Consider the following 27,948-nt stretch of genomic DNA (forward strand, 5'->3'; position numbering starts at 1 on the left):
CTCCACCAGCCTGTCCACAAGGCACTCCAGCTGTCCCGCAAACTGCTCCACGATATATCTTCAGGCTCCCCCACTACTTAACACAACGCTCAGTGATTTCAGCTCTTAGTCAGTTCAGCTTGTAGTAGGGGAGCCTCAGTGCTGGTGCACGGTTAGCCCAAAGTGAGCTCAGCAGCCTGTAACTAGACTTCTAATGAAATCAAAATTAGCTCTGATATTCCACAGTGGAGAGAGGAGGAAGTGCAATTAGCATGTAAGGCCCTCACCAAGGAGCCCATGCCACCAAGTATTAATACTTGTCCCCAACCTCTCTCAATTCACAGAGTTTTGGAACCCATGACCCTTGCCTAGCGAGTGCCACTTAGTTGATGGTGAGTCCCTCCATCATAACAAAAGGCCAAGTACAGTTCCAAGCACAGCTCCCATAATCAGGGTAATAACAATTTATTCTTCCTGCCCCAATAACAGAGACACTGGGGATCCCACAGCAGCCAAAGTGACCATTTGGGCAGCTATGGCCTCATTCTAGGTGGGGTGGGTGTGCCTATGCAAATGAGATCAGCCCCTGAAGTTCTTTTCCACAACTTGCCACACCTCACCACCAGATGTCAGGGTGGAGCTCATCCTGACACTGCTTACACTACCTTGGCTACCCTCGACACGCACACTTTCCCAGGTGTGGCCTCTCTTTGCCGCTGACCCTCAAACACCGTCCAGCACACAATCTAACTCTCAGCAAACCATGCAAATGTGATTGCTGGGGAGAGCTGTGCAACAGTTTTGTCCCACCCTTGCCCAGCACCTTTCATTCAGAGATCTCCAAGCGCTTTACAAACCATCATTAGGGCTCATAATATCCATGCAGGCTAAAAAAATCAACAGTACTTCCATCTGACAGCTGGGTGACCACAGGGCCAAGTTCACCCACTGAACGGCCCTGGGCTGATGCCAGGAATGAATCTGCTCCAGAGGCGATATGGCATTTTCAGTGGAAAGCCCTCACCCTGGAATTCACGTCCCCCGCTGGCCTTGCAGAGGCACAGCTTGCGCTGTTTGACATGGCGTAAAGCCCACCTCCTTGAAGAGGTCTGTGTGTGAAGGGTGCTGGGAGCAAGTGAGGATGTGGGTAATTGCATTGGAAAATGCACTTTGGCTCAGGACAAAAGTTAAAATGGCATCATAGCATTCCATGGTTATATTTTTTTTACATTGTTTTTACTCCAGATCAAATGTGATCAGTCTTCATGTAAAAAGCAAGAGATTTACTCATTGCCATCCCTGCAAACACCACTAAGCGGACCAGAGTAAAGCTGGAGTCTTTTAATCTCCTGCATCGTTCCCAGGAATTCCATTGCACAGGACTGGGATGCAGGAGATCTAGGTTCAATGCTCAGCCCTGCTACAGACTTCCTGGGTGACCTTGGACAAGTCACTTAATCTACTCTGTGCCTCAGTTCCCCAGTTGTCCAATGGAGACAGTGCTTCCCCCGACTCAGAGCTGTTGTGAAGGTGCTTGAATACAGTGATGACAAAGGCTCTATAAGTACCTAGATAGATTCATGTTACTGGAGTAACTGATCGGTCTTGCATGGAAGCTTTGCAACCAATTCTATTTATGGAACACAAGAAGGAGTGGAATCCAGTTCACGCTGGGTTACTGGGAGTAAAAAGCAAGAAGAAATTATTTTTCGCACTAAAGTCAGCAGCTCTGACCCTGAACACAGCCAAGTGACAGTTCAAATATTGTTATTACTTAGTCCCTTTTCACAGTAGAGCTTCACTTAAAAAGCCACTTGCAACATATTTTGTATTCAGCATTTTAAAAACTGAGGGGAGGAAAGTCAGTGATTAGGCTGGATATAGAACCCAGGAGTCCTGGCCCATCCCAGGCCCCTGCTTAGCCATTTTACAGAACAGGCCGGCAAATTGCAATGAAAATGTTGCAGGCGTTTTGGAAGTTAGAGAGGCACCAACTCAAAAAAAAAAAAAAAAATCACAATGGCCTGCACTATATTTACCTGCTACTGTTTCAAACAACACTGAAGATGACAATGGCCCTGAGCCAAAGCACATTTAAGTCAATCGAACCGTCCTGTTAATATTAGTGAGCAGTGGAGCTATTCCTTGTAACTGAAAGGGATTAGATAGAGACACATTTGTTTTTAGTGTATTTATTGTGTGTGCACGTTGTGCTTGTTAGGGGCTTATTCCTTCACCCGCTCACTTCCCTGGTCCTTCTCGCATGAACAGAGAGCAACAATACCCAAAGTCCGAAGGTGCAAACAATTTGATGTTTATTGGGGTGAACTTACAGCAAGCATGATTCCAGTTTCCTTCCTCAGTGTCCCCCTTCCCAGCTCTGACACCACAGAGCCTTACACCTGTGTCCCTGTTCCCATTCCTGCCCTTAGCCAAACATGATTCCAATTTCCCCACCCCCATTCCCTGTTCCCATTCCCCCCCCTTACTTCCTGATTGACTGCAGACTATATAATAAAACTTGAGTTCTGCTTAGTTATACCTTAACCAATCATTTTCCTGAAATTTAACTAACCAATCCCAACATATTGTAACATGATTATTTAACCAATTATATCCCAGCACCTTAATTAGTTTACACCCAGCAAAATTAATTACACAGCAGACAGAAACAATCACAGAACCAGACAGAGACCATGCAAATAAATAATAGCAAAGTGGGAACTATAATGACAAAACAATACAGAAGTGAGGATTTCACAACTACATCTATAAAGACATCCGATGAAGTGAGCTGTAGCTCACAAAAGTTTATGCTCAAATAAATTTGTTAGTCTCAAAGGTGCCACAAGTCCTCCTTTTCTTTTTGCGGACACAGACTAACAAGGCTGCTACTCTGAAAAAAGACATAAGGGTTTCCCAGCTGTGTCTATTGATAAGTAAGTTCTTACCAAACAGAAAACTATCAAACTAAACTTCCTTTTACATCTTCTAGGCACTTCCCTTTCTCTGGAGGCGACAGGCATTATCAGGACAGGATTGTATTTCTAACAGCCCAATAGCACCTTATTTCAATGAGACTAGTTTGGAATGTGAGGATGTGACCGTTCGCTTCCCAGCTTATGGCTGCCTCTGCTGCTTAGCCAAAGATCTTAGCCTAAGGGTACGTCTACCCTACAAAATTACTCCGATTTTACAGAAGTCGATTTTTGGGAACAGATTGTATAAAGTCGAATGCATGCGTCCACACTAAGCACATTAATTCAGCGGTCTGTGTCCACAGTACCATGGCAAGCATCGACATTCTGAGTGGTGCACTGTGAGTAGCTATCCCACAGTTCCCGCAGTCCCCGCTGCCCATTGGAATTCTGGGCTGAGTTCCCAATGCCTGATGGGGCCAAAAATTTGTCACGGGTGATTATGGGTAAATGTCGTCAGTCAACCCTCCCTCTGTGAAAGCAACGGCAGACAATCATTTCGCGCCTTTTTCCCTGGATTGCCCAAGCAGACACCATAGCATGGCAAGCATGGAGCCCGTTCAGCTCACTGCAGCAGTTATGACCATTGTAAACACCTCGCGCGTTATGGTGCAGTTTATGCAGAACCCGAACCTGAAAAACCAGGCAAGGAGGCAACGGCAGCGCGGTGACAAGAGTGATGAGGACATGGACACAGATTTCTCTAAAACCGCGGTCCCTGGCAATTTGGAGATCATGGTGTTAATGGGGCAGGCTCATGCCGTGGAATGCCAATTCTGGGCCTGGGAAACAAGCACAGACTGGTGGGACCGCATACTGTTGTAGACTTGCTTTCCCCTGTCCTGAAGCGCAAGAATACCAGGATGAGAGCAGCCCTCACAGTTGAGAAGCGAATGGCAATAGACCTGTGGAAGCTTGCAACGCCAGACAGCTACTGGTCAGTCAGTAATCAATTTGGAGTGGGCAAGTCTACTGTGGAGGTTGCTGTCATGCAAGTAGCCAATGCAATCATTGAGCTGCTGCTATCAAAAGTAGTGACTCTGGGAAATGCGCAGGTCATACTAGATGGCTTTGCTGCAATGGGATTCCCTAACTGTGGTGGGGCTATAGACGGAATGCATATCCCTATCTTGGGACTGGACCACCAGGGCAGCCAGTAAATAAACTTCAAGGGGTACTTTTCAATGGTGCTGCAAGCACTGGTGGATCATAAGGGACGTTTCACCGGCATCAATGTGGGATGGCCGGGAAAGGTTCATGACGCTCGCGTCTTCAGGAACTCTGGTCTGTTTAAACGGCTGCAGGAAGGGATTTACTTCCCAGACCAGAAAATAACTGTTGGGGATGTTGAAATGCCTATAGTTATCCTTGGGGACACAGCCTACCGCTTAACGCCCTGGCTCATGAAGCCGTACACAGGCACCCTGGATGGAAGAAAGGAGCTGTTCAACTATAGGCTGAGCAAGTGCAGAATGGTGGTAGAATGTGCATTTGGACGTTTAAAGGGTCGCTGGCGCAGTTTACTGACTCGTTCAGACCGCAGCAAAACCAATATTCCCATTGTTATTGCTGCTTGCTTGTGCTCCACAATCTCTGTGAGAGTAAGGGGGAGACGTTTATGGCGGGGTGGGAGGTTGAGACAAATCGCCTGGCTGCTGAATACATGCAGCCAGACACCAGTGCGATTAGAAGAGCACAGCAGGAAGTGCTGCACATTAGAGAAGCTCTGAAAACCAGTTTCATGACTGGCCAGGGTACCATGTGACACTTCTGTTTGTTTCTCCTTGATGAAAACCCACCCCCTTGGTTGACTCTAATTCCCTGTAAGCCACCCATCCTCCCCACTTCGATCACAGCTTGCTTGCAAAGGAAATAAAGTCACTATCATTTAAAAAACATGGATTCTTTATTAATTGATTATAGAAATAGGGAGATAACTCACAAGGTAGCCCAGGTGGGATGTGGGAGGAGAGTAGGAAGGAAGGAAAAGGCCACTTCAAAACTTGTTGAATGACAGCCTTCTGTTGCTTGGGTTGTCCACTGGGGTGGAGTGGTTGGGTGCCCGGAGCCTCCCCCCCACCCCCCACGTTCTTGGGCGTCTGGGTGAGGAGGCTATGGAACTTGGGGAGGAGGGAGGGCGGTTAAACAGGGGCTGCAGCGGCAGTGTGTGATCCTGCTGCCGTTCCTGAACCTCTACCAGATGCCGGAGCATGTCCGTTTGATCCCGCAGTAGCCTCAGCGTTGCCTCATGCCTCCTCTGATCTTCCTGCCGCCACCTCTTATCTCAAACGTCCCTCCTGTCCTCATGTTCATCGGCCGCTTTCCTGTACTGTGCTACTGTGTCCCTCCACACATTCTGCTGAGCTCTGTCAGTGCCAGACGACTGCATGAGCTCAGAGAACATTTCATTGCGCGTGCGTTTTTTTCGCCGGCTTATCTGCGATAGCTTTTGGGGCGGAGGAGGGAGGCTTGAAACATTTGCGGCTGCGGGAGGAAAAAAAGGGAGTGAAGTATTTTAAAAGATACATTTTACAGAACAATGGTTATACTCTTTCACAGTGAACAACACTATTCACATTACATAGCACATGTGATTTTGGTACAAGGTCGCATTTTGCATCTTATATTGAGTACCTGCAGCTTTGTTGTTAGAGATCACACACACAGTGCTCGGCAACAGAATTCGGCTTGCAGGTGGCCATGGTAAGCCATAGTCTTTCAGCTTCGCCAGCAACCTTCATAACAGCAGCGCTCTCCTTTCCCAAACCAAGCAAAGCTCGTTGAGTTGGCCATTAAGTGCTGCGGTTTTCGTGTTAACATGCAGCAGCAGAAACCAAACTAACCCCCTCTCCCACATCCAAGTCTCTGGGATGATTTGATTTAACGCTACTAAATTCGACATAAACTCATAATGTAGACCAGGCCTAAGAACAGGGCCTCAGACTGTCACTGTAAGAGAAGGCCCGTAAACAGGCAGACTGTGATTTTGATTCTTTCTTTTATACCTCTATAACTAGCTAAGTGATAAGAATACACCTAAATTCTTAAAGTATAGGCCTTTGCAGACAGGCCTGAATATCTATATCCTAACAGTGCTTAGTCACTTTCACCTGTGTAATCAATTTCCCTTGTTTGTGTGGGAGATCTTCCATACGAAGGAGAGAGAAATATCTTTACAAAAAGGGAAGTGTGGTTGTAAAACCACAAAACTGGCCGGGTGCCTTCCGTAGATGTCAATTCATTGGGGCAGGGAGTGTCGTTTTGGTCTCTGTTTGTACAGCCGATAGCAAACAGAGCCCTGGGACATGACTCCTAGGTGCTGCTGCAATACACATCATAAATAAATAACAACAAGCATAGGGGCAGAGGGAGGGGGTGAAACTCTTCAACTCTGCCTTCTTTTTTCTTTTTTTAATTGAGTAGGTTTCAGGTTGCCGGATTCCTTTTAACAATATTTTAAATGGAATTATGAGGGCAGGGTCGCATTTTCAGTGCTGGTACCGTAAACAGACACAACCCTGCTATAATTAGCCCGAGCTCTGAGAGCACGCAGCTCACATGACCTCCAAACAAGGCTTTGCCCCAAACCCACATGGCCTTCCTGATCTCCAGGCAGAACTGAACAGTTCCTGCTGCTACAGAGTTCCCCTGCCAAGGCAGTGGCCACTTAATAACCTTGTAAGATGCCTGAGAAGGAAACATGATGTCCTAGAAGCATGACTGTCCTGTCAATACACAAGCTTGGGGCATAAAATGGATGGATAGGCTGCAGCTAGGTTTGGAAGGTAAAAAATCAGGAGCCAAGTGGGACCAAGTAAAGTCAGCTCAGTTCTATGTGTAATAAGCCTCCAGCGGCTGTATGAGGCTTTCAGCTGTGTTCTTATCAGCTAAGCAGCAGAAGATCTGGTCAATTCTTGGTTGGGAGCCCTCCAAGGAGAATCCAGCAGGGAGTGGAATTGGTAATTCAGTAGCCACTGGTCTTTCCTCTGAGTCAGTGCTCCAGCTTTGGGAGAGCTCTGATAGTAGAATACCAGGGGTCAGATGTTCCTCTCTGATACACTTGGTGCAGCCCTTTTGATATTCATGGGATTGCGTCTGTATAACTCAAAGGACAATAGGGACTTGCATTGCCAAAGCAAGGTACAAACATTGTCTGACCCTGACACCACTACTGGGGAGATCAGTATCATCATCTTGGTGTTACAGATGGGGAAACCAAGATAGGTTCAGTGAATTGTCCAAGGCCACACAGCCTATTGGCAGCAGAGGCAGGACTAGGTCCTAGGAACTCCTGGCTCCAACCCCTGTGCTCATTCTGAGTCTTCTTAGACCACGCAGGGTGTTGTGTTTTACGGGTGTACTATATAACCAAAGTCCTGACCAACTGTTTGCTCATTAAAAATCAGATGGAATTTTTCATAGCAGGATGTGGGCTTCGGCCCTGGATTCCTGGCCAGAATTGAACCCCTCTACAGTTCTGTTATGTGCAGATCTGGGGTTTTAATTTGGGCCCCATCGCTAGGTGAGTCCTTGCCATTCTGGGATTTGGAATGTCCCCAGTCTGACGAGTGGAGCTCAGCCAGCCTGGCCTATTACAGCTCCTCCATTGATATCAACTGTTCTACTGTCTCTCCAGTTGCGGTGGCCCGATATCCTCCTTTGGGTGATCGCTTCCCAGTGAGCCAGCGTAACGCTGACAAACCCCAGTCGCCAGCGGGCAGTATCGAAGCGGGGACCTCTGGAAATTACTGCATGAGCCTCTACAGCATGAGCTAAAAGCCAACTGGCTGGTAGCTCAGACTGTAGAGCAGACTCATTTAATCTCTCTCTCTAACGGTCTCGGTGCCACTAGATGGAAAGAACACCACATCCAGGAGGTGTGTGGGTTACACCAGCATACATTGCGCCTGCCCCACTGGAGAGGAGATTCACACTGAGCCCAGGGAAAACTTGCTCCCCCAAATTGCGTGTGCTTATAGAAGAGCGAGGTGAGAGGTGATGAGCAGGACAGTGAGCAGAGGGGAATCCAACCCAGCCTGATGTGAGAGGGCTGTTGTGCAGCCACCCAGTTAGTCCTGCTTAGGGACGTATTTAGCTAAATGCCTCATTGACACGCTTAGCATCACACTTAAGTCCATGCCTCTTCAGAGATGCCCATTCTATACCTCCACCTCGCCCCAGGCTTGCCCTGGGCACAGGCAAGTAAGCCATCAGGTGCCAGGGGGTTGAGACTTTTTTTAGTGCCCAGTGCAGAGGGATATATTATCTTACTAGGGCCAGCAAGCAAACTCCATTCACTCTTGGGTTAGACCGCAACAACCTTGCACACTTGCAAGATCAGAGCAAATTGTGTAGCCTGATACAGAACTGTCCCAAGACAGTGGCTTTGTGGCTTCACCTGTTGTGACCTTGCTGTTACATTCCCAGAGATTTTCCCTAAAGTTACGTAACGGTGCAACCGCTTTTCAAAGAGAGAATCTTATGATAGAAACTGAAGATGGACAAGAGCTACGAGATCATCTAGTCAACCGCCACCGGGATCAATGCAGAATTTTCTGCTACAATAGTTATGTTCTATTAAACCCTCCATCAGTTATTCTCACTGTGTGTGCTTCAGATGCTCTCTGGAGTTTTACCCAGTCTAGTTTTAAAGAGACACTAGCTAGTTAATTTAGGTCCTAGGATGAAGTTTTATAAAAAGGTTTAAATAAAATAACAATGAGACATTGTCTTTCTAGAGCACCTACCATTTAAGGATCCAATCCCATGGAATTTACATGAACACATTCTGATTTCACAACACTCCTGTAAGGCAGGTAAATATCACCTCTATCTTACAAATTGGTGGGGGAAACAAGCACAGAGCCGCTAAGTGATTTGACCAAAATAAGACACCAAGTCAGTGGTGGAGCTCGATTAAAAACGCAGCTGTCTTTGCTCCCTCCCAGGCTAGTATTTTGACCATAAAAATAATGGAAATTTTGCCCCAAAATTTTTGTTTAAAAAAAAATTCCTCTGAAAGCAGAGTTTTGTTTGGATAGAAATATTGCCTTGCTGTGTTTGTAACCCAAGCAGTGGAGCATTGTGCAAGGGGCAGAAAATGAAATGGGCTGAACAAAAGTGAAACTGTCTATTCAATTTTATTGTTCTGGTTGATGGAAATGAAAAAGCATCCAAACAAATAGCAGCAATGGTAGAAAGTCAAATAGATTTTTAAAATTCTTTCACTGGTCATAAATCTTCGGTGATATTAATATTTTAGAAAGGAAGTTCAAGTCTGGAGTAATAGGATTGAGGCTCTGTGGGAGTTTTGCCTGAGATAGGACTGAAGGATTTAGACCATGATTTTTAGTGTTGTTTTAAATAACCCAAGCGATGGAGCTCGAATGATCTCCTTTGGGAAATGACTGCACAGTCTAATCATTCTTACGGTTAGGCTGAATACCAGGAATTTTTTCTTAAGCTGTACTGCCATTAACTTCACTCCATTACTGCAAGTAATATCCAAATCAACATATTGGCAGCTCCGCTAGAGATAAGGCTGAAAGTCACTTACTGTTTAAAAGACGGATTCTGAGTGCTTTAAAAGCCACATGCTGACTCAGGTGGTCTTGAAATTTGCTACGCTCATGGGGGTGCAGCGTAGGGACAGTGGTCCAAATTTGGAGTCCTAATATCAAAGCAGCTTTGTCCTCTGATTCACAAAGGTTTCCACGTGGACTCTGGGCTGGCTTTCTGCTATGCACTCTGGTTTAATGGTTGTCCTGGATAATTCTAGTTACAACTCCTGACCCCTCATGCAGCTGAGTATCTTCCAATCGTATCCAAACCATTCGAACTGCATTTGAACTATAGGCACAGTGAGGCAGTTAGTGTCTATATAGAGAGCAGAATGAGGGACAGTTTGGAAGAACTCCGAATTTACAACATTCCATTCTCTGTAGGGTTGATTATATCCAGATGGTCCATATTGCAACCTATGTTTAGAAGTGAACTAATATCTCAGGGCTAAGAGTGAATTCCTCTAATCCCCAGATGCCTTGCTCAAGCAGTCAGTAGTTTCAGAATGGTTCTTTATACATCTTGAGATTTCTTATTTTTGCATAAGAACAGCCGTACTGGGACAGACCAATGGTCTGTCTACCCCACTATCCTGTCTTCTGACAGTGGCCAATGCCAGGTGCTTCAGAGGGAATGAACAGAACAGGGCAATTATCAAGTGAGCCGCCCCCTCTCGTTCACTCCCAATTTTTGGCAATCAGGGGTATAGGGACACCCAGAGCATGGAGTTTTATCCCTAACCATCTTAGTTAATAGCCACTGATGGACCTATCCTCCATGAACTTATCTAATTCTTTTTTTAACCCCATTATAGTTTTGGCCTTCGTAACATCCCCTGGCAAGGAGTTCTACAGGTTGACAACGCGTTGTGTGAAGAAACACTTCCTTTCGTTTGTTTTAAACCTGCTGCCTATTAATTTCATTGGGTGACTTCTGGTTCTTGTGTTATGTGAAGGGGTAAATCACACGTCCTTATTCACTTTCTCCACACCCCTCGTGATTTTATAGACCTCAATCAGATCCCCCCCTTAGTCGTCTCTTTTCCAAGTTGAGCAGTCCCAGTCTTTTTACTCTCTCCTCACATGGAAACGGTTCCAGACGCCTCATCATTGTTGTTGCCTTTCTCTCTACCTTTTCCAATTCCAAGAAAAAACAACTAAGATGGGGTGACCAGAGCTGCACGCAGTGTTCAGTGTGTGGGCGTACCATGGATTTATATAGTGGCCATTATGATATTTATGGCCTTATTACCTATCCCTTTCCTAACGGTTCCTAAAATTCTGTTAGCTTTTTGATGGCTGCTGCACATTGAGTGGATGTTTTCAGGGAACTATCCACAGAAACTCCAAGATCTCTTTCTTGAATGCTAAGAGCTAAAGATCACATCATTTTATATGTATAGTTGGGATTGTTTTCCAATGTGCATCACTTTGCATTTATTGATATTGAATTTTATCTGCCATTTTGTTGCCCAGTCACCCAGTTTTGTGAGATCCCTTTGTAAACCAGGACCGGCTCTAGGCACCAGCAAAGCAAGCACGTGCTCGGGGCGGCACAATTCCAGGGGCAGCATTCCGGCCACCCTTTTTTTTTTTTTTTTTGCTTGGGCAGTTGCGCTGTCAGAGCTTGGGGCGGCAAAAAACCTACAGCTGGCCCTGTCTGTAACTCTCTGCAGTTTGCTTTGGATTACACTATCCTGAGTAATTTTGTATCATCTGTAAATTTTGCCACCTCCCTGTTTACCCCTTTTTCCAAATCATTTATGAATATGTTGAACAACTCAGAGATCCTATTATTGTACCACTGTCATGTAAATATCCTACCATTCCATCCTCTCTTGTGCTTACTTCACTGCTGTTGTTTATATTCTAGTAGCATTTAGGAATTCTAGTTGGAGATTGGGGTCCTGGTGTGCTAGGTGCTGTACAGACAACGAGACACGCCCCATCTCAGACAGTTGACGATCTAAGTGTCAGACAGAATGCAACAGGCAGAAGAAATGCAGATGGGGCAGGTTGGAAGGACGAGGTTACAATACAATGAATGGAGGTTCGCAGAAACAAGCAGAATTCCTTAGCCTAACTAACGCTAGAAAGAAGTTTTTTGGAGGCATCGCAGCAGGGGCAGAATGATCAGACGATCCAACCGTTTTTACTCTTGTTGTATTACTGACGCGGCACTCCTTGTGCATTAATATTAGGTACATTTTGAAAGCCTGCCAGGAGACAATGGCTGTTTTATTGGGTTGTGTCTTTTTCTTTTAAAATGTTAATGGGAGTGCTCCAAAAAGTTGCCAGCCAGGGAGTGAAATCTTCAGAAGAAGTGTAGCATAGACAGCAACAGCTATCCCGTTAATGTGCTTCACGTGAGCTCCAGTTACTGAGCACAATACAGGGGTAAGTAGGTTGGATGTAATGTCCTGTGCTATACAGGAAGTCAGAATAAATGACCTAATGGTTCCCTTTGGTCTGAAACTCTGTTAATCTAACCATGGGAAGGGAATTCCTTCTCTATGCTCCTTCAGTCTTCAGCCTCTCTGCTGTGGTTACCATTAAAGGTTGTTCTATGTGCAATGAGTTTGGCAATTCTCAGTGTAGGTCCAAGTGGACAAGTATCTATGCGACAAGAAAACACCCCCCACACTTGGTACATTTTTTGTCTGTGTCAGCAAAGAGGACAAGTGGGCCGCAGAGAATGAATTACCTTCTGCCCCTTACAGCTAGCTAGTTCTCTCCAGGACAGGGCTGGAATATATTGGCAGGGCAGTCTGGTGAAGCCTGGGCTGCTGCTGCCAGTTCTGTGTCTGTTCTGGGGGTCAAGAAAAGACTTTGTTCTTCCAGACTGCCACTCTGACACTTTCATGAAGGCCAAAACAGCTTTTAAAGAACCAGGCGCTGGCTTGCACTGCCGCTCCCCACCTGGAACTGTCATGTAGTGTAAGGAGGGCTCTGTATCTGGATTGACTACAGAATCAGACTCCAAAACATTTCATCTTCTGCTACCGGTCTGTGGCTAGAATAACTGAGATAAATCTAATTGCAGCATTCTGTGCATGTTAGTCACTGGCCCCTGGAGCCAACTTGCACATTGTCTAGGACAGCGGCCTTCAGATAGGGAACTTCCACATCTTCTATCTTGATTTGAGTGCTTTCAAGGATGTTGGTGGGTGGTTGTTTTGTTTTTGTCTCTTCCCCCCCCCCCCATTTGTTACATACTTTAGCAAAACTGTAACAGCCCCTTGCTTAGATCCCTCAAGCATGGTGTGCAGCTGTTGGGGGGGAAGAAGGGGGACTGAGGAATCCACACAACCGCTGCATCATTGTCATAAGTTCTGGGCTCTGTCCCATGTCTTCCTCAGCCTTCCTGTGGGATCTTGGACCAATCACTGAGGCCCCTCAGTCACTGGCCTGATGCTTAGAAGTGCTGAGCTGATTTTGAGGAGTTTCCGGAATCTGGACAGTTTGCAGGGTCAGGGACCCCAGCACGTCAGTAACATAAACCCTTCCCACAAACGGTGGTACCAGGGATGACCAGCTCAGCTCTTAATGAACCCAGGCTCCTAGAAGAAAACACCTATAGACCAGCCAATGACAACTTCTCGGGGGGATTCCATGTAGGGAGACCATACAGCCCGTTTTGGCCAGGACAGTCCCCTTTTTAAAGCCCTGTCCTAACTTTTTTGGCAAAACTGAGCATTTGTCCTGTTTGCTTTTGCCAACTTGATCAGCGACACCAGCCCCAGCCGTGTGGTGGAGGCAGGGCTTGGGCCAGCCCTGCACGGAAGGGGGCCTCAGGCTAGCCCCACGCGGTGTCCCGTTTTCCCTTGGGGAAATATGGTCACCCTAATTCCACGGCATAACCAGCCAGGGGACCTGTGGCATTGCTCAATGCTGTGCCCTCTCGTCCCTAGCGGAACAGATTCGGGGGAAGCTTGCATAGCAGAGTTCTTGTAGCTATAGGCTGGAGGCAGGAGGAGACGCAGGGAGGGAAAAGAAAGCATCCTGCTTTCAAGGCTTATTTGTAACACCCGCAGTCCCAGCATACTTCACTCCCCTGAAAAGAACCAAACCCTGAGCTCCTGGGTGAGATTTCATTCAGACTGTACTCAGATGAAGCTCACTGACTTCACTTCCTGGGGACGGAGCAGGTGAGACCTGTGGATGTGGCCCCAAGCGCTTAAGGGAATAATCGTGAGTCACTTGCAGCAGCTGATATCCGGGCTGTAACTGAATGGACAGCTACAACAGCACTGCAAACTGCCTGTCTGAGTCAGTGGCGGGAGGGAGATAACAGGTCTCTGAGCCATAACGCTGATCAGCTCTGGGACTGTGAGGGGAAACAAATGTAGGTTCAAGTGTCGGTTTGTTGCTATTCCCCACCCCCCTGATCACGCCCTTCCTGACAGGCCGTGGCAGTGCTGTGAAACTTGCTGCAACACGTGGACTACTCTGCATGGTCTAAAGCCATTGATTTACCCGCGGGTGACGTGCCATCTGTAATTCAGCACGCTCATCACTTACGGCAAGTGCTTCTTCTAGCCATTATTCTCTGCCTGATCCTTCCCCTGCTCCACACAGGGCACCCCATCCACACCCAGCACAGCACCGATGAAGTGAGCTGTAGCTCACGAAAGCTTATGCTCAAATAAATTTGTTAGTCTCTAAGGTGCCACAAGTACTCCTTTTCTTTTTGCGGATACAGACTAACACGGCGGCTACTCTGAAACCAGTGTTACTCTGGGAGGTTTCCCTCCATCATATGGAGCCTGTGCACCACCAGAGTCCGATCAGGGCCAAGTGAAAAGAGTACCAGGATGAGGCACAGTAAAGAATCAGTTGTCTGCCCTTCCTATGTCCATCTCTTTCTCTCATATACAGAGCAGTGGAACTGGTGCTCTAACTCTATCCAGGGCTTATATTCTCATACAGTATTTCCCGGAGCCCCCACCCACACCCTGCATTCAGGGCACCAGGTTTCAGCTGCAGGGCACCAGGGCTTGGGGCTTCAGCCCTGCAAGTTTGAAAATATTTACTGGAGCTCCGCTCTGGCCAGCTCCAGCTGAATTTAAGCCCTGACTCTATCCTTCCGCCCAAAGAGCAAGCCTTTATCCCTGGAGCTATAACAATCACTCTAGGGAGCTGGGACCAATATCAGGTCTGTTATCCTCTCGGTGGCCCACCCCTTAGAAGACAGCCTCATTCACATGAGAGCATATGGCTCCAGATTGCACCAACTTATTTTGACTCTAGTTAATTTTTGTCCCTATGCTCTTCTCTTTCCTAGCGCTCTGTTCTCTGTCCTCTCTTGCGCTCCACTCTGCCCACTCCAGAGGGAGCATGTTCCTGCTGACAGGACTGGATTCCAGAGACTTTCGGTTTTACTTTTTTTTTTCCCCTGCTGGCTCATGCAGTAGTGCAGCAAAGTAAAAAATAAAGTAGGTCATGATAGAAGAGATGCACTGTCCTGCCTGACTCCCCTGTTGGTATCAGAGGGTGGGAAGGGAAAGCTTTAATAACTATCTTTCTGGGGATGGAAGAGCAATCACTAATATTTGGTGTGCAGAAGTGACGAGCTGATAACTGTTTGATAGTGGGTATGTTCGTAATGGGATTCCATCATTTGGGGACAGTACAAGGAGTATACAATCCAGATGAGACAGCAGTATGTGCTGGACCTAGGCATGTAAATAGAAATGACAGGAAGGACCAAGGCCCATCCCTGCTACATTACAGGAAGCTGACTTTGTGTAATGTGCCTGCTTAATCTGACCAGGCAATCCCTGCTCTGAAAGAAGACAGAAAACACCCAAAAGTTCCTGCCAATAGCACTTAGAGGAAAATTCCTTCCCGTGGCCAGATCTGGCAATCAGGTCCACCCTGCAGGTGAGTGCAGTACTGCAACAAGCAAGTCTCACTGAACTCAATGGAGCTGGGGTTTGCTCAGCGCTTTGCAAGATCAGGTGCCAGGGAGCAACAACCCCTGTGGCCAAGTGTCTGACTCCACTTATTCACTGAGTTTTTTTCCCCATTGAATCCTGTTTAAACTCTTCAATTCTCTGTGAGCTTGTGCCATGGCTAACAGCACACTGCCTGCAACTGGAAAGGAAGAATTTGCTACATTTTTATTATCCACCCATAAACAATACCTGTTCCACTTGTTAAGCTAGATGTGACACAATACAAAATCACCCTGAAATTCCTTCGCCCTGTATGCAGGGTATGATGCATAGATTCCGCATTTCTGCAACTATTTATAAAATGTTCCCAGTCCACCATGGCTGTAGGTGCGCACACAACATCTGGTTTAAAAAACAGCCCATGTTTTGACTCTTCCAAGGAGCTGGAATAGCTGAGGACTTTCCCCTAAAACAAATAAGCAAATGCTGGAGAATAGGGCTTGGTATGAGGCTCACATCCTAAAAACACACTCAGACAGTTTAGACCAGCAAAGGAGGCAAATTCCACAAGGGAGAGTTGTTCCTTGAGCCAGCAGCTCCCAGATGTTTAATTACAGAGACTGTGACAGATACAGCAATTTACTGCCATATTCTTAAGATACCTTATTGAATTAAGCTTAAGTATCTTTGGTGTCCATTCTATTAAATGACTGGTTTATGTATTATTGCAGGCCAGGAGCGTATGGAACCTCTCCAGGGGGAGATGTGAGACGTAGGGGTTCCCTGGACTATACTGAACAATGTGCCAGACAAGAATGGACTTTTGGAACAAAAAGTCTTAAGTAGTTTTCCTGGGTAAGGTCTAGGGGAAGGTGAATAAAAATTCCCCACCTCCAGTTATGCAAAAACCCAGCCTTTTCAAACAAGGTCCTGAGGAGTGGGCCTTTGTCTGCTGATCCCCTGTTACATGGGCCCAAGATCAAAGGCCCAAGCAGTACAAAGGAAAGACTAAACTGTTTATGGTGGTTCTGGTTCTGAATCTGAGACAGTTCTGAACTTTTAACCATGGGGAAAACCCAGTTGTGGACTGGTCTGATGACAGTTTGAAGGACTGACACTACCAGAGCCTGAGGTTGGAGGTGGGGTGCACTCCGGTCAGCTTTTTAGAATGTGTGAGGGTTCTTTGACTGTTTTTAGTATATTTTCTCTGTACTGCTTTCCCCTTAAGAATAAATGTGCTTGCTTAGAAAAAGCTGCGTGGTAACGGATAACGCTAGGATGGGTAAGGTGGGGTAGCAACTAGGCTGAAGCCAGAGTGGGTAGGTGGCAGTGCGGCAAGGCTCCAAGAAGAGTGCCATTCAGTAATCCAGGCCTGAGGTGACAGTGCTATGAATAAGTAGTGTGATACGGTCTGGGTCGAGGAAAAAGTACTCTTGGCCATCCAGGACAACAGGGATTCGGGAATAGTTGGAGACACAGGAGCACAGACACAAATGGAAAACTTCTTGGACAAAGGCTGGGGAACTCAACAACAGGGACGGGGATACCCTCAAGATTACCACCAACAGTTGCTCCTCCAGCCCCATCAAACCACTAGCAACATCTCTGTTGGGTCTGGACTGAGCCTCAGCCAGCAAACTATCACCTAAATCCTAATCTCAGCCAAGCCCTGGGAAAGCACCAGCTGGGTGTGACGAAAGCACAACCGGGCTGTGTGTCATCTGCACAGTAATAATGCTGCAGCTCTGATCTCACCATGAATCATTGTCCCACTCCACCCCCTGAGCCCTATCAAAGAGGGAAGAGTGGAACCATCAAGGGACTCTGCCTACCCCAGCGAGGGACGTCAGGAAGGTTAGCAAAGCCACACAGGAAGCGGTATCAGAGGCTACTCTGGACAGTTCTGGAGGATCAAGATCAGAACACTCTCCCCTCCAAATCCAGGCAGCAAAGCCAGCAGAGAAATGTAAGGACTCCAGAGCTGCCTTTCCACCACAACTTAATAACCTTCTTCTAAAAAGGCAAGATTAGAGACCGAGCAAGGACTGGTGAGAGCCAGTGACACAGCTTCCTGAGAGCAAGGATGATCCACGAGCACTTCGTTGGACTTTGGAGACCTAGGTTCAAGCTTCTGCCCTGCCACAGGCTTCCTGTGTGACAGTGGGCAAGTCACTTACTCTCTGTGCCTCAGTTTCCCATCACTTCAATGGGGATAACCGCACTGCTCGACCTCACAGCAGTGTTGTACGGTAAATACACTAAAGATAGTCTGGTAATAGGGGCCATGTACGTACCGTAGACAGTAAGGCTCTAATGACTGCTCATTTGAGGGAATAAATTACTATACCTTCTCATATAGAAATGTCCATCTCAGCCTTTCCTGTCACTAGCCACGAGGGGCATGCATCCAACTTGCAGGTGGTGAGCACAAAGCGCCCCGTCCTCTGTGACTGAAACTAGGTTGAATGCCGCCAAAGATGTTGCAGCTGCCTTCACTACAGCAGTCAGCCCTGTCTGGATCCAACAGACCCATCTGCAGAGACAGCGGAAGATTCCTCATGGCATGTGGGATGGGAGAGGATTCACCAGGATGCTGACAACTCAGGGCAGCTCCACTGGAGAGGACTTTGCAGACACAGTGGTGGAGAAGGAAGATTTTTCCCCCTACACCAGTGCAGCAAGACAGAGGTTTTCAAATTCTGTGCCACAGCTGACCAGAGTCACTGCATGATTCCCACCAGCCATGTGCTAATCTCCACCCCACATAGCTCATTGTACATGCAGTATGTTCTGTACAGTGTACAGCTCTTGCCTGTTCCCTTTCTAGCCTGGGATCATCCCACTTGTAACTCAGTAATTGGGGGTCACAGCATGTTAAAGGGTCCCAGAATGACTTTCAAGGATGCCCAACACTGTCATGTTAGGAATGGTTCCGAATCCAAACCTGGATTAGGATCAGAATTTCACAATTGATCTTATTTTTTTCCCCCAGTATTGCCCACAGTGTGATAAATGCTTCCCACACAAAACAGCTCCATCTTTAAAATGGGTCGGATCTGAACTTTGGAACGTCCAAAACCCAGATCAGAACTGAGGAGCATGGCCCTGTCTCTAGGCACAAGACGGGCAAGTTACCGTGAAGCGAACAAGGCATGTGAGGACTGTGTGGCACAATAGTCCATGAAGGAAGTATCCATCAGAGATATCAGTACAATGCGGTTTTTATCTCCCTTCTCACGTTGACATGTTTTCCACTTCTAAAGTTTGGGAGAGTGTTGGATTATCAGCTTGTGAGCACCAGTCTGTCTGCCCACCCCAGCCTCAGCATGGGTCACAGAAGAGCAGAAAGGGAACTGGAAACAGGCAGGGAGCCTGGTGGTGGAACATGGGCAGGGCCACACCAGGCTGTTTGGGGAGGCTCAGCCTCCCCTGGCCTATGATACCCGTCACCCATGGTCTCCTCTAAAAGACCCCTCCCATACCAGGCTGCATGGAAATAAATTTATCTACCTCAGACACAAAGGGCTCAGTTAACCCTGCCAGGATTTGAACCTGAAGGAGTCTAAGCAACCTAAAACTGACACTTAAACCACTAAGTTAGCCACTTTATCAAGCAAGCACATTCACCCACCGCAAGTATGAAAGTAATTGTCTCTTCTTCTTCTTTTAAATGCCTCCCCGCATATCCAATGCGGGCCGTTCAGTTTTTAAACTGAAGTTTGTTGCTGTGCATTTACAATCCTACTGATCAGGGAGATCCCTAAAAGAAATCGTTAACAGGTTTTTGCAGTTTTGGAGCGGGGGAGTATCTCATGGAGCAGAGAAAGGTGATGGGAATACATACAGTGGAGGCAGACGGGGGAAGGAACAACGAAGGAATTCATATTTTAGAAATCCTAGAAGCTCATATTACTCATAAGCCTTCCTTGCTGCTCCATTTATCAACCAAGATAAACACAAGCGCCACAAAGCTTCACTGTTGAACCAGAGAGAGGATGTATCTGACAAGCAATTCCCAAACAGCCAGGCACTCCCAAGGATATCACATAACATCCCCCTTACGTCATCCAAGGAGCAGAGCCAGACCAACTGAGTTACATTACTTCTTTTGCCTGCTGCACATGGCAACAGCCAGTAGAGATGTGGCAGGGCCCATTTCGCCCACTGTCCTTTCAACTGGAGCCCTGCTCAAAACTCCACGCACTTTATAAAGTGCACACGGGACTATCACTGTGTTGGGCTTTTGCAGCACGTATCTCAAAGCACTTTGCAAGCAGGAATGGGAGCTCACAGAAGTGAGATGGAACAAGCCTGTGAGCTCACCCAGTCTCTCTCCCTGCTAATGCAGAATTGTTCCCTTTCTTGATACTCAGTTTATACTTCCCCATTATTACTGATTTGTAGTAGCACCTAGGAGCCCCAGTCATGACCAGAACCCAATTGTGCTAGGTGCTGCACAAACACACCACACACAAAAAACAGTCCCTGCCTTAAATGCATTACATTAGTCCCAGTAGTCTGTGTCATCCCAGTTCTGCTCCCTCCTTGGAATGACCATCACCATTTTACAGAATAGGGAACTGAGGATCACTGAGTAACCAAAGGTCACAGAAGTCTGTAGCAGAAGTGGGAACAAACCTGTCTCCTCATCCTTTGCCTTAGCACCAAGTCTGACCAGCCCCTTCCTGATTTCTGTATGTATACCCAGTATCTGACACTCAATGGGTTAATTTCTGCCCCCCCCACACACCCCCGGTACATCATGCAATTCTGCTTGACTTCAGTTGGATGCACATAACTGTGAACAAAACTGGATCTTAACTAAAACAATAATAGTTCTCACATTATCTTGCACTTACAGAGAACTTTTTATTGCAAAGGACTCCTGCGCTCTCTACAAGCTTCACAGATGGGAATCACTGGGCAGGAATGCAGCGTCTGTTTAATATCATGCAACACTTCACTGTAGTGTGAGACAGGCAGTGGGAAGGAAACTGTATATACAGCTGAACCTGTAAGCAGCATTTCAGGAGCAGCAGGCAAGAAACAATTGCCCACAATAGGCTTTGGCCAGGACATTTTGGTCAATGATACTATTCCCAGGGGATCTTTAGTAACACATAGTCAGGGCCTTGGTCGTCCATCTCATCCAAAATAGAATCCCCAATTTACCAACCCTCTGCAAAGGTATCGAGGTCACTGGCCGCTCTGAGGGAGAGAGTCAGTATGGTTATTTCCTACAGCACTCTGAGTCTTCCATCCGATCCAAGTACTGACCAGACAGGAGACTGTTTAGCTCCTGAGGTGCCTCGTCCCAACCTAGGAGAGGCTGTCTCTGTAGGAGCAGCAGAAAGGATTAACCCCCTCGGACCAGCTACATCCTGGATATTTTCCCTGAACCTGCCAGTAATGGTTAGGGGTTGTGTGATGTGGACCCATGTCCCAGTGGACATCTTGAGATTGCTAGGTCATTTTACAGAAGAGGCCCCCTAAACAGCTCTCAGATGGTAACACCATCCAGTCACTGCCAAGCGAGTGTAGCTTTAAAGGGACCAGCCAGAACTAACAGAACTAACAGGTGTTGGGGTCACCTGATAATGGATCTATGCCCTGCAAACAGACACCACTATCGTATAAACCATATAAACTTTCAGGATCTAAAAGTTGAATTCTGGACCTGGGCATTTGTGTACACACACTTGCCCCTGAACCAGCTAATCCCCCTACAGATCCTGTTCCATTTGCAGCCCTCTCTTTATGAATTTTGATTTCTATCCACTTTGCTCAAGTTGCGCTATCTACCCAGACCACATCCACTCTAGGCGTAGACTTTTCCATAGGACTTTGGGACCCCTGAAGTCCTGTAGCTATAACATCCACTTGCAAAACTGCAAGTTGATTATAGCGATGTACTTAAAGGCTCACGCCTGAGAGGTGAAGTCGGCAGCAGCTGAGGATAATCAGAAGCTTGCTGGATTGGTCCCTTCCTCCGACATGATCTGCAAAAGGAGATAGATACAGGATGAATCTATTACAAAGGCAAATATTTTTGCGGGGTGAGGGGCGAAGGAGGATTGCATCAAGCTGTGAACTCCTTGCTGACACCTGGAACAAAGATGTATCTGTTGTGCCCCATGGCCTTGGTCTCAGGGATTTAAAATGCATGTGTTTATGTTTTGGTTTCCTTGAGTTAGGCTGAGTACATAGAGTGGTGGTTTCTTTCTGAGCCGTGACTGGAGCAGAGTTAGCCCTTTGTTAAACATCACCCCATCCTTCCATGCAAGCATCTTAAACACTCATTAAGCCCCAACACCCCTGACACTATTTACAGAAGGGGAAACGGAGGCACAGAGCAGGTAAGTGACCTGCCACAAGGTAAGTCACTGGCAGAGCCAATCATAGAACCCAGGAATCATGACTCACACTCTTCTGCTCTGACCACCAGCCAGGGTTCCCTCCTTCATCCCTTTGCGGTTAACCCCTTCCGTCCACAATTGGACAGCTTGTGTGTTGGAGGCAGAAGCAGAATGTTCTGGGGCTGCTCTCCCCACACTCCTGTGTTTGGAGAGCCAAGTGTGTATGTGGCTTAAATGAAAACAGATCCAGGGACAGGGAGTCATTTCCTCAGGAGGAGGGTTTAAAAAAAAACTAAGAGCAGGCACGGGAGCCACAGCTGTGGGACAGTCGTCCAGAACATGCAGTCCTGGAAACAGGGGAGAAACAGTTCGGGCTGGACTAATTAGGCCAAGATTTAAAAACTAGGAAAGGCCAAAGGAGGCTCCTGAGTCCATATTTCAACATGTAAATAAGTGACCTGATTTGCAAAAAGCACTGAGCTCCTAGCAGCAACCCCTGCCACCATGGGCCTTTGCAAGCAATTTCAATACTGGTTAGCAGGAGGAGTGTCTGTCCTCCAGCATTTCACATGCCATCACGTCCTATCACTTCTAAGCACGACGAGGCAATACAACACGAAAAATGTGGCACATGGTGACCCCGAGCTACCATCTCCCTGCTAGGGATGGCTTCAAACAGGAGACTGAGCCACAAAGCTGCCCTGCTCCCAGCATGAACCATGCCAAGCTCCCCACAGATGGCAGTGACATGATCAGAAGCCACAATGATGGGCACAGCACAAGACCCTTGCTAGATGGATAAATAACAAAGGAGCTCAAGAATTGCCAGCAGATGGAGGGAAGTGATTGTTCCCCTCTATTTGGCACTGGTGAGGCCACACCTGGAGTATTGGGTCCAGTTTTGGTCCCCTCACTACAGAAAGGATGTGGACAAATTCAAGAGAGTCCAGTGGAGGGCAACGAAAATGATTAGGGGGCTGGGGCACATGACTTACGAGGAGAGGCTGAGGGAACTGGGGTTATTTAGTCTGCAGAAGAGAAGAGTGAGGGGGTATTTGACAGCAGCCTTCAATTACCTGAACGGGGGTTCCAGAGAGGATGGAGCTTGGCTGTTCTCAGTGGTAGCAGATGAAAGAACAAGAAGCAATGGTCTCAAGTTGCAGTCGGGGAGGTTTAGGTTGGATATTAGGAAACACTATTTCACTAGGATGGTGGTGAAGCACTGGAATGGGTTACCTAGGGAGGTGGGGGAATCTCCATCCTGAGAGGTTTTTAAGGCCCGGCTTGACAAAGCCCTGGCTGGGATGATTTAGTTGGGGATTGGTCCTTCTTTGAGCAGGGGGTTGGACTAGATGACCTCCTGAGGTCTCTTCCAATACTAATATTCTATGAATGGGTATGGATTTGAACAGCCCTAGATAAACGGTGGGAGGAGAGGAACAAAATGGAAAATAACTGACTCCTAAACACAAGGCTCCCAAAATACTGGCCAGATTGTTTACACACACACACTATCAGTTTTTTTAAATAATCAATTAGTCAAATAGTCTGGTGGAGACAAGGCGGGTGAGGTAATATCTTTTGTTGGACCAACTTTAGTTGGTGAGAGAGACAAGCTTTCAAGCTACACAGATCTCTTCTTCAGGTCTGGGAAACTAACAAAGTGTCATTGTTAAATACAAAATTCCTTCTGGACTATTCTTGAATTCTCATGTTTGAGCAAAAAATATAGTTGTTACTCATTTTAGATGCAGTTGGGATAAAAAAACTAGCTGAAAGAGGCAGATCTTTCTGTTACAATTTCACCTTTAAAGTGGTACTGACAGGGAATGCAATGAGTAATGCTAAATGAGCTGGGTGGTAATAATAATTAAATAACTGCACTGACTTATTTTGTTTAGGAGAATCCATCCTCAGCTGTCACAGGGTCCCCGCAGGCTTTGTCCCTCTTGAGCCTGCGCCCTGTGTTTAGGCTGGTGTAATAAAGACTCTTCCACACCTTCTTTTGCTGGATCACCCAAGTGTCTTTATTTACAGTGTTCGTGCAGTTCCCAGATTCCCCAACAGCTAGTGGCCCACAGACCCTCCCCAGGGTCTCCTGGCTTTTGCGGCTTCCTTCTTTGGTAAGGAGACAGCGATACCACCCTCCTATCTCCTCCCAGGCAAGCCTCCCCACTGAGGTTTGCCCAAGGCTTTTATAGCCATCTCATGCCTCAGCCCAGCTGTCCACACTTAGCTTAGCATGTTCCTCTGAGCCAGCCCTCATTAGGGCTTGCAGCTGGGCTCCCTGCTCCTGGACAGAGAGCAGGATGCAGCCTTAAAGGGGTTTACTTCTGCCTGCAACATCAACATATAGGATTCTGAAGACTATCCACCTTCAAGATCACCATCATTTTCTACAGTTTCAGAGTTATCTGCCAATAATAGTGTTTCAGTCACATCATGTATATCACATACCCACAGGATATAACCTGTAGCAAAAAACAAAACAAAAAAAAAAAAAAAACACTCCATCACCCAGAAACAATCATAAATAAGTTTGTGATAAGAACCAGCAGATTACAAAAAGAGGTAACTGATGACAAAATTGCCCGATTTGTTTATGCAACAAACTCTCCTTTCCGTATGATTGAGAACCCACACTTCATTAACATGGTTCAGTCATTAAGACGAGGATACAGTCCACCCAACAGCAGATGTGACAGGCAAACTGCTGCATAAAGTGTATGAAAGAGAAATTGAGCAATGTGCAAAAGGTCTAGAGGGTGAAATTGTTAACTTGAGTCTTGATGGGTGGAGCAATGTCCACAATGATCCTGTTGTATGTGCTTGTGTGACAACAGAAGAAGGGAATGTCTTCCTTACAGAAACAACTGATACATCAGGAAATGCGCACACAGCAGAATACTTACAAGTAGCAGCAGTAAAAGCTATAACAAACTGAAAAAAAATTCAAATGTCTAGTACACAGTTTGGTCACACACAAATGCTGTAAATGTCCAAGATGAAAAGAAATTATTTAGAAGAGAGTCCCAAGCTAATAACATACGGCTGCAGTGCTCATTTGATGCACCTCCTAGCCAAAGACTTCAGTGTTCCAGAAATAAAGGCTAATGCTGTTGAAATTGCAAAATACTGTCGTAACAACCACTTGGCAGCAGCTGCTCTGAAAAAAGTGGGAAAAACCAAACTAACTCTCCCACAAGACCTGCGATGGAACTCAGTAGTGGACTGTTTTGAGCATGAAATCAAGAACTGGCCTAATCCGATGACAGTTTTGTGAACTAAATCGTGAAAGAATAGATGGTACTGTCACAGCCAAAGTTCTCAGCGTTGGGCTTAAGAGAAATGTTGAACACATGCAGAGTACCCTGAAGCCTATTTCTGTAGCCTCGAACAAAATGCAGGGAAACAGCTGTTTTATTGCTGACGCTGTTGAAATTTGGAAGTAACTGAGATCTTAAAAAGAGAAATATGCAATGACAGAGTTAAATTACAAGCATTAAAAAAACAAATGGGACAAGCACTGTCTCCAGCTCATTTTCTTGCAAATATTCTAATACTCAGTACCAGGGTCAAAACTTAACTGAAGAAGAGGAGTTGGCTCTGACATGGACATCCAGCAATCATCCCTCCATAATGCCAACTACAATAAACTTCAGAGCTACGGGTGAACCATTCAAGAAATATATGTTTGCTGATAATGTTTTAAAGAAAGTCACACCAGTGAACTGGAGGAAGTCACTAAGCACTTGGAGTCAGAGACTGTTGACGTGATAATCTCACTTAACAGCAGTAGCTTCTTCTGCCAGTGTAGAGAGAATATTTTCTTTCTTTGGACTAATTCATTCCAAATTGAGAAATCGTTTGGAACCTGAAAAAGCAGGAAAGCTCATTTTTCTTTTCCAGATTATGAACAAACAGGAAAATGAAGGTGAAGACGACTGAGTTAGCTGCAGAAGCCAAAATTTTAAGTTTCTCATGTTGACCTGGAGGACATAGTCGATTTAATTTTTTTTAAAAAAATATTTCATTTAACTATTTTAGTTAAAAACAATTTTAACAAAAACAAACCTGATTTTAAAAAACCTGAATGTTTAACGAAATTCAAAAATTCATATGCTTGTTTTGTTTAAAATATTATATGTTTGCTGTTGAATAAAAAAAATCCAGAATACATAACGTTGTTGTTTTAGTTAAATAAAACAATTTAAATGTCTGTCCGGTGATGTTCTCCTCCTAATACAGCATGGCAAGAAAATCCTCCAAATATTAATGATTGTTGAATTGGAGATAGTTCACCTCCCAATGACTTCATAAATATCTGCTTCAATTACCTTTGGTAAATGAAATAATCAAACAAGCATTCGTTTTCTGATATAGCTGCAAAACTAATCTGAAAAGTTTTCAAAATAAATCTCTTTAAAAATGTATAATATGTACCTTCTAAAAATGAAACCTATATCTATCTGAGTTGTGAAGAATATGAATTAAGATTATAACAACCAACAAGAATGCACTTTTATGTAGAAATCCATGATTAAATCGAGTCTTCCTGACTAGTGATTTAAATCAATTTGATTTAAATCAAATCCACCCTAGGAGCTTGCTTCTGCTGATGAGGTTGGGCGTTGTTTGAAGGCCAGAAGAGGAGGTTCAGCAAAGATTTCTTTCAGGATGGGGTCCCCATCGAGTATGGATTGTAGTTGTTTGATGAGACCCCATATGGGTTCCAGTGTGGGGTGGTAGGTGGTGCAGTCAGAGGTAGCTGGTTTGGTAACACTTTGTTGGTTGTTTTACATGTTCTGTTTAAAATCCGCTTGTTATTTTGGTGTCATTGTGTCAAAGTGAAAAACTAAAGGCCTGTTTGTGCAGTTCTTATTATCCAAGCAAATGCATTCACTGCCCCTATGTTTGGTATGAGGTGCCTACAACAAACATTGGCACCCCAGTGCCTGCCTGCAGCTATCTCACCTGGCGCTGTGATCCGGTTAGATCTTCCCTGCTAAGCCAAGACATGCCTACTCCGTATCAGGACAGGAGTTCTACAAGGAGCAGAGAGAAACTGCTGCAGCAAGTGTTGGGGATGCAGTCGGTAGTGCTCTTCCACAGCAATAACTAAGCATTTTACCACCTGGGGTGAGCAAGCACATTTGCACCCCCTAAAGGTGACATGAGGGGCGGGGGACATGTGGGGTCATGTCCCCCCCCAGATTTCTGCTTTCCGTTTAGCACAATGGTTTTCAAACTGTAGGGTATGACTTCCTAGGGGAACGCACCCCACAGTTTGAAAACCACTGCCTCCTTCCTGGAGCCAGCAGATCAGAAGCTGATGGGAGATGCTTGGGCCCCTGGGTTTCCGCACTTTGGGAGTCGGGGCAGTGGCTGGCTGCCCGGCAGCCCTCCCTGCCCTGCTTCCCAAGCCAGGCCACTTCTGCACGGCTGACTGCTCCCCAGGCAGGGGGGGCGACACAGCTCCAAGGTGCGCCCCTGACACGCTCCTGGCTCTGTCCCGAAGGAGCCCGGCGCTGGCCAACGCAACCGCTGGAGCCGGCCCCTGCCCACAGAACTCAGCTGTCATGGGCTGCTCCCTATGATGCTCCCTGCAGTACTCATCCCCCTTGGACCCCTGCCTCTCAGCTGCCCAGTCACACCCTGCTCGCCACCCAGGGACCTCCCACTGCAGCTGAGTCACTCTCCCCACATGCCTTATGTGCAGAGTGGAACCGTCCCTTGCTCCCATTGGCTTCCCTGTCCCAGGCCAGGGCTGCCAGGCTCACGGTCACACAGCCCAAGGTTGGCTGCGGTGCCCAGCCCAGCCACCGGGAGCAGGCGGCTGCTGCTAGCAGGGCGAACTTGCTCCCACCTGCACTGGAACCCGAGGCCCTGAGAACGGAGCCACCCCTAGGGTTACCATATTTCAAGTTCCAAACAGAGGACATTGCTGCGGGGAGGGTACAGTTAGGGGGCTGCTGAAGGGGTGTCTCTCTACTGGGAGGGGGTATGGGAGGGCATTGGAGTGGATATTTGGGGGGTGCTGGAAGGGTGGGTGTGTACTGGGAGGGATATTGCGGGGCACTGGAGAAGGTATTGAGAGGTCCTGCAGGGGATATCTGTGGCCGGGATACCCACAGGAGGTGGGGGGCAGCGTCGCGCTCCCTGCTGCGGTGGCAGGGTG

General features: G+C 46.7%; 1 long non-coding RNA gene across 1 annotated transcript in view; it reads right to left on the bottom strand.

Moving 5' to 3' along the window:
• Positions 1 to 5,227: 5,227 nt before the first annotated feature.
• LOC141986011 (uncharacterized) overlaps positions 5,228 to 27,948 on the bottom strand; it is a 39,558-nt gene continuing 16,837 nt past the window's right edge. Inside the window, exon 3 of the long non-coding RNA XR_012639103.1 lies at positions 5,228 to 5,441. This is a non-coding gene — a long non-coding RNA (uncharacterized LOC141986011). The remainder of the gene's footprint in view (positions 5,442 to 27,948) is intronic.

This window comes from Natator depressus, chromosome 4 (assembly GCF_965152275.1).
Source record: "Natator depressus isolate rNatDep1 chromosome 4, rNatDep2.hap1, whole genome shotgun sequence".
Classification (NCBI taxonomy): Eukaryota; Metazoa; Chordata; order Testudines; family Cheloniidae; genus Natator; species Natator depressus.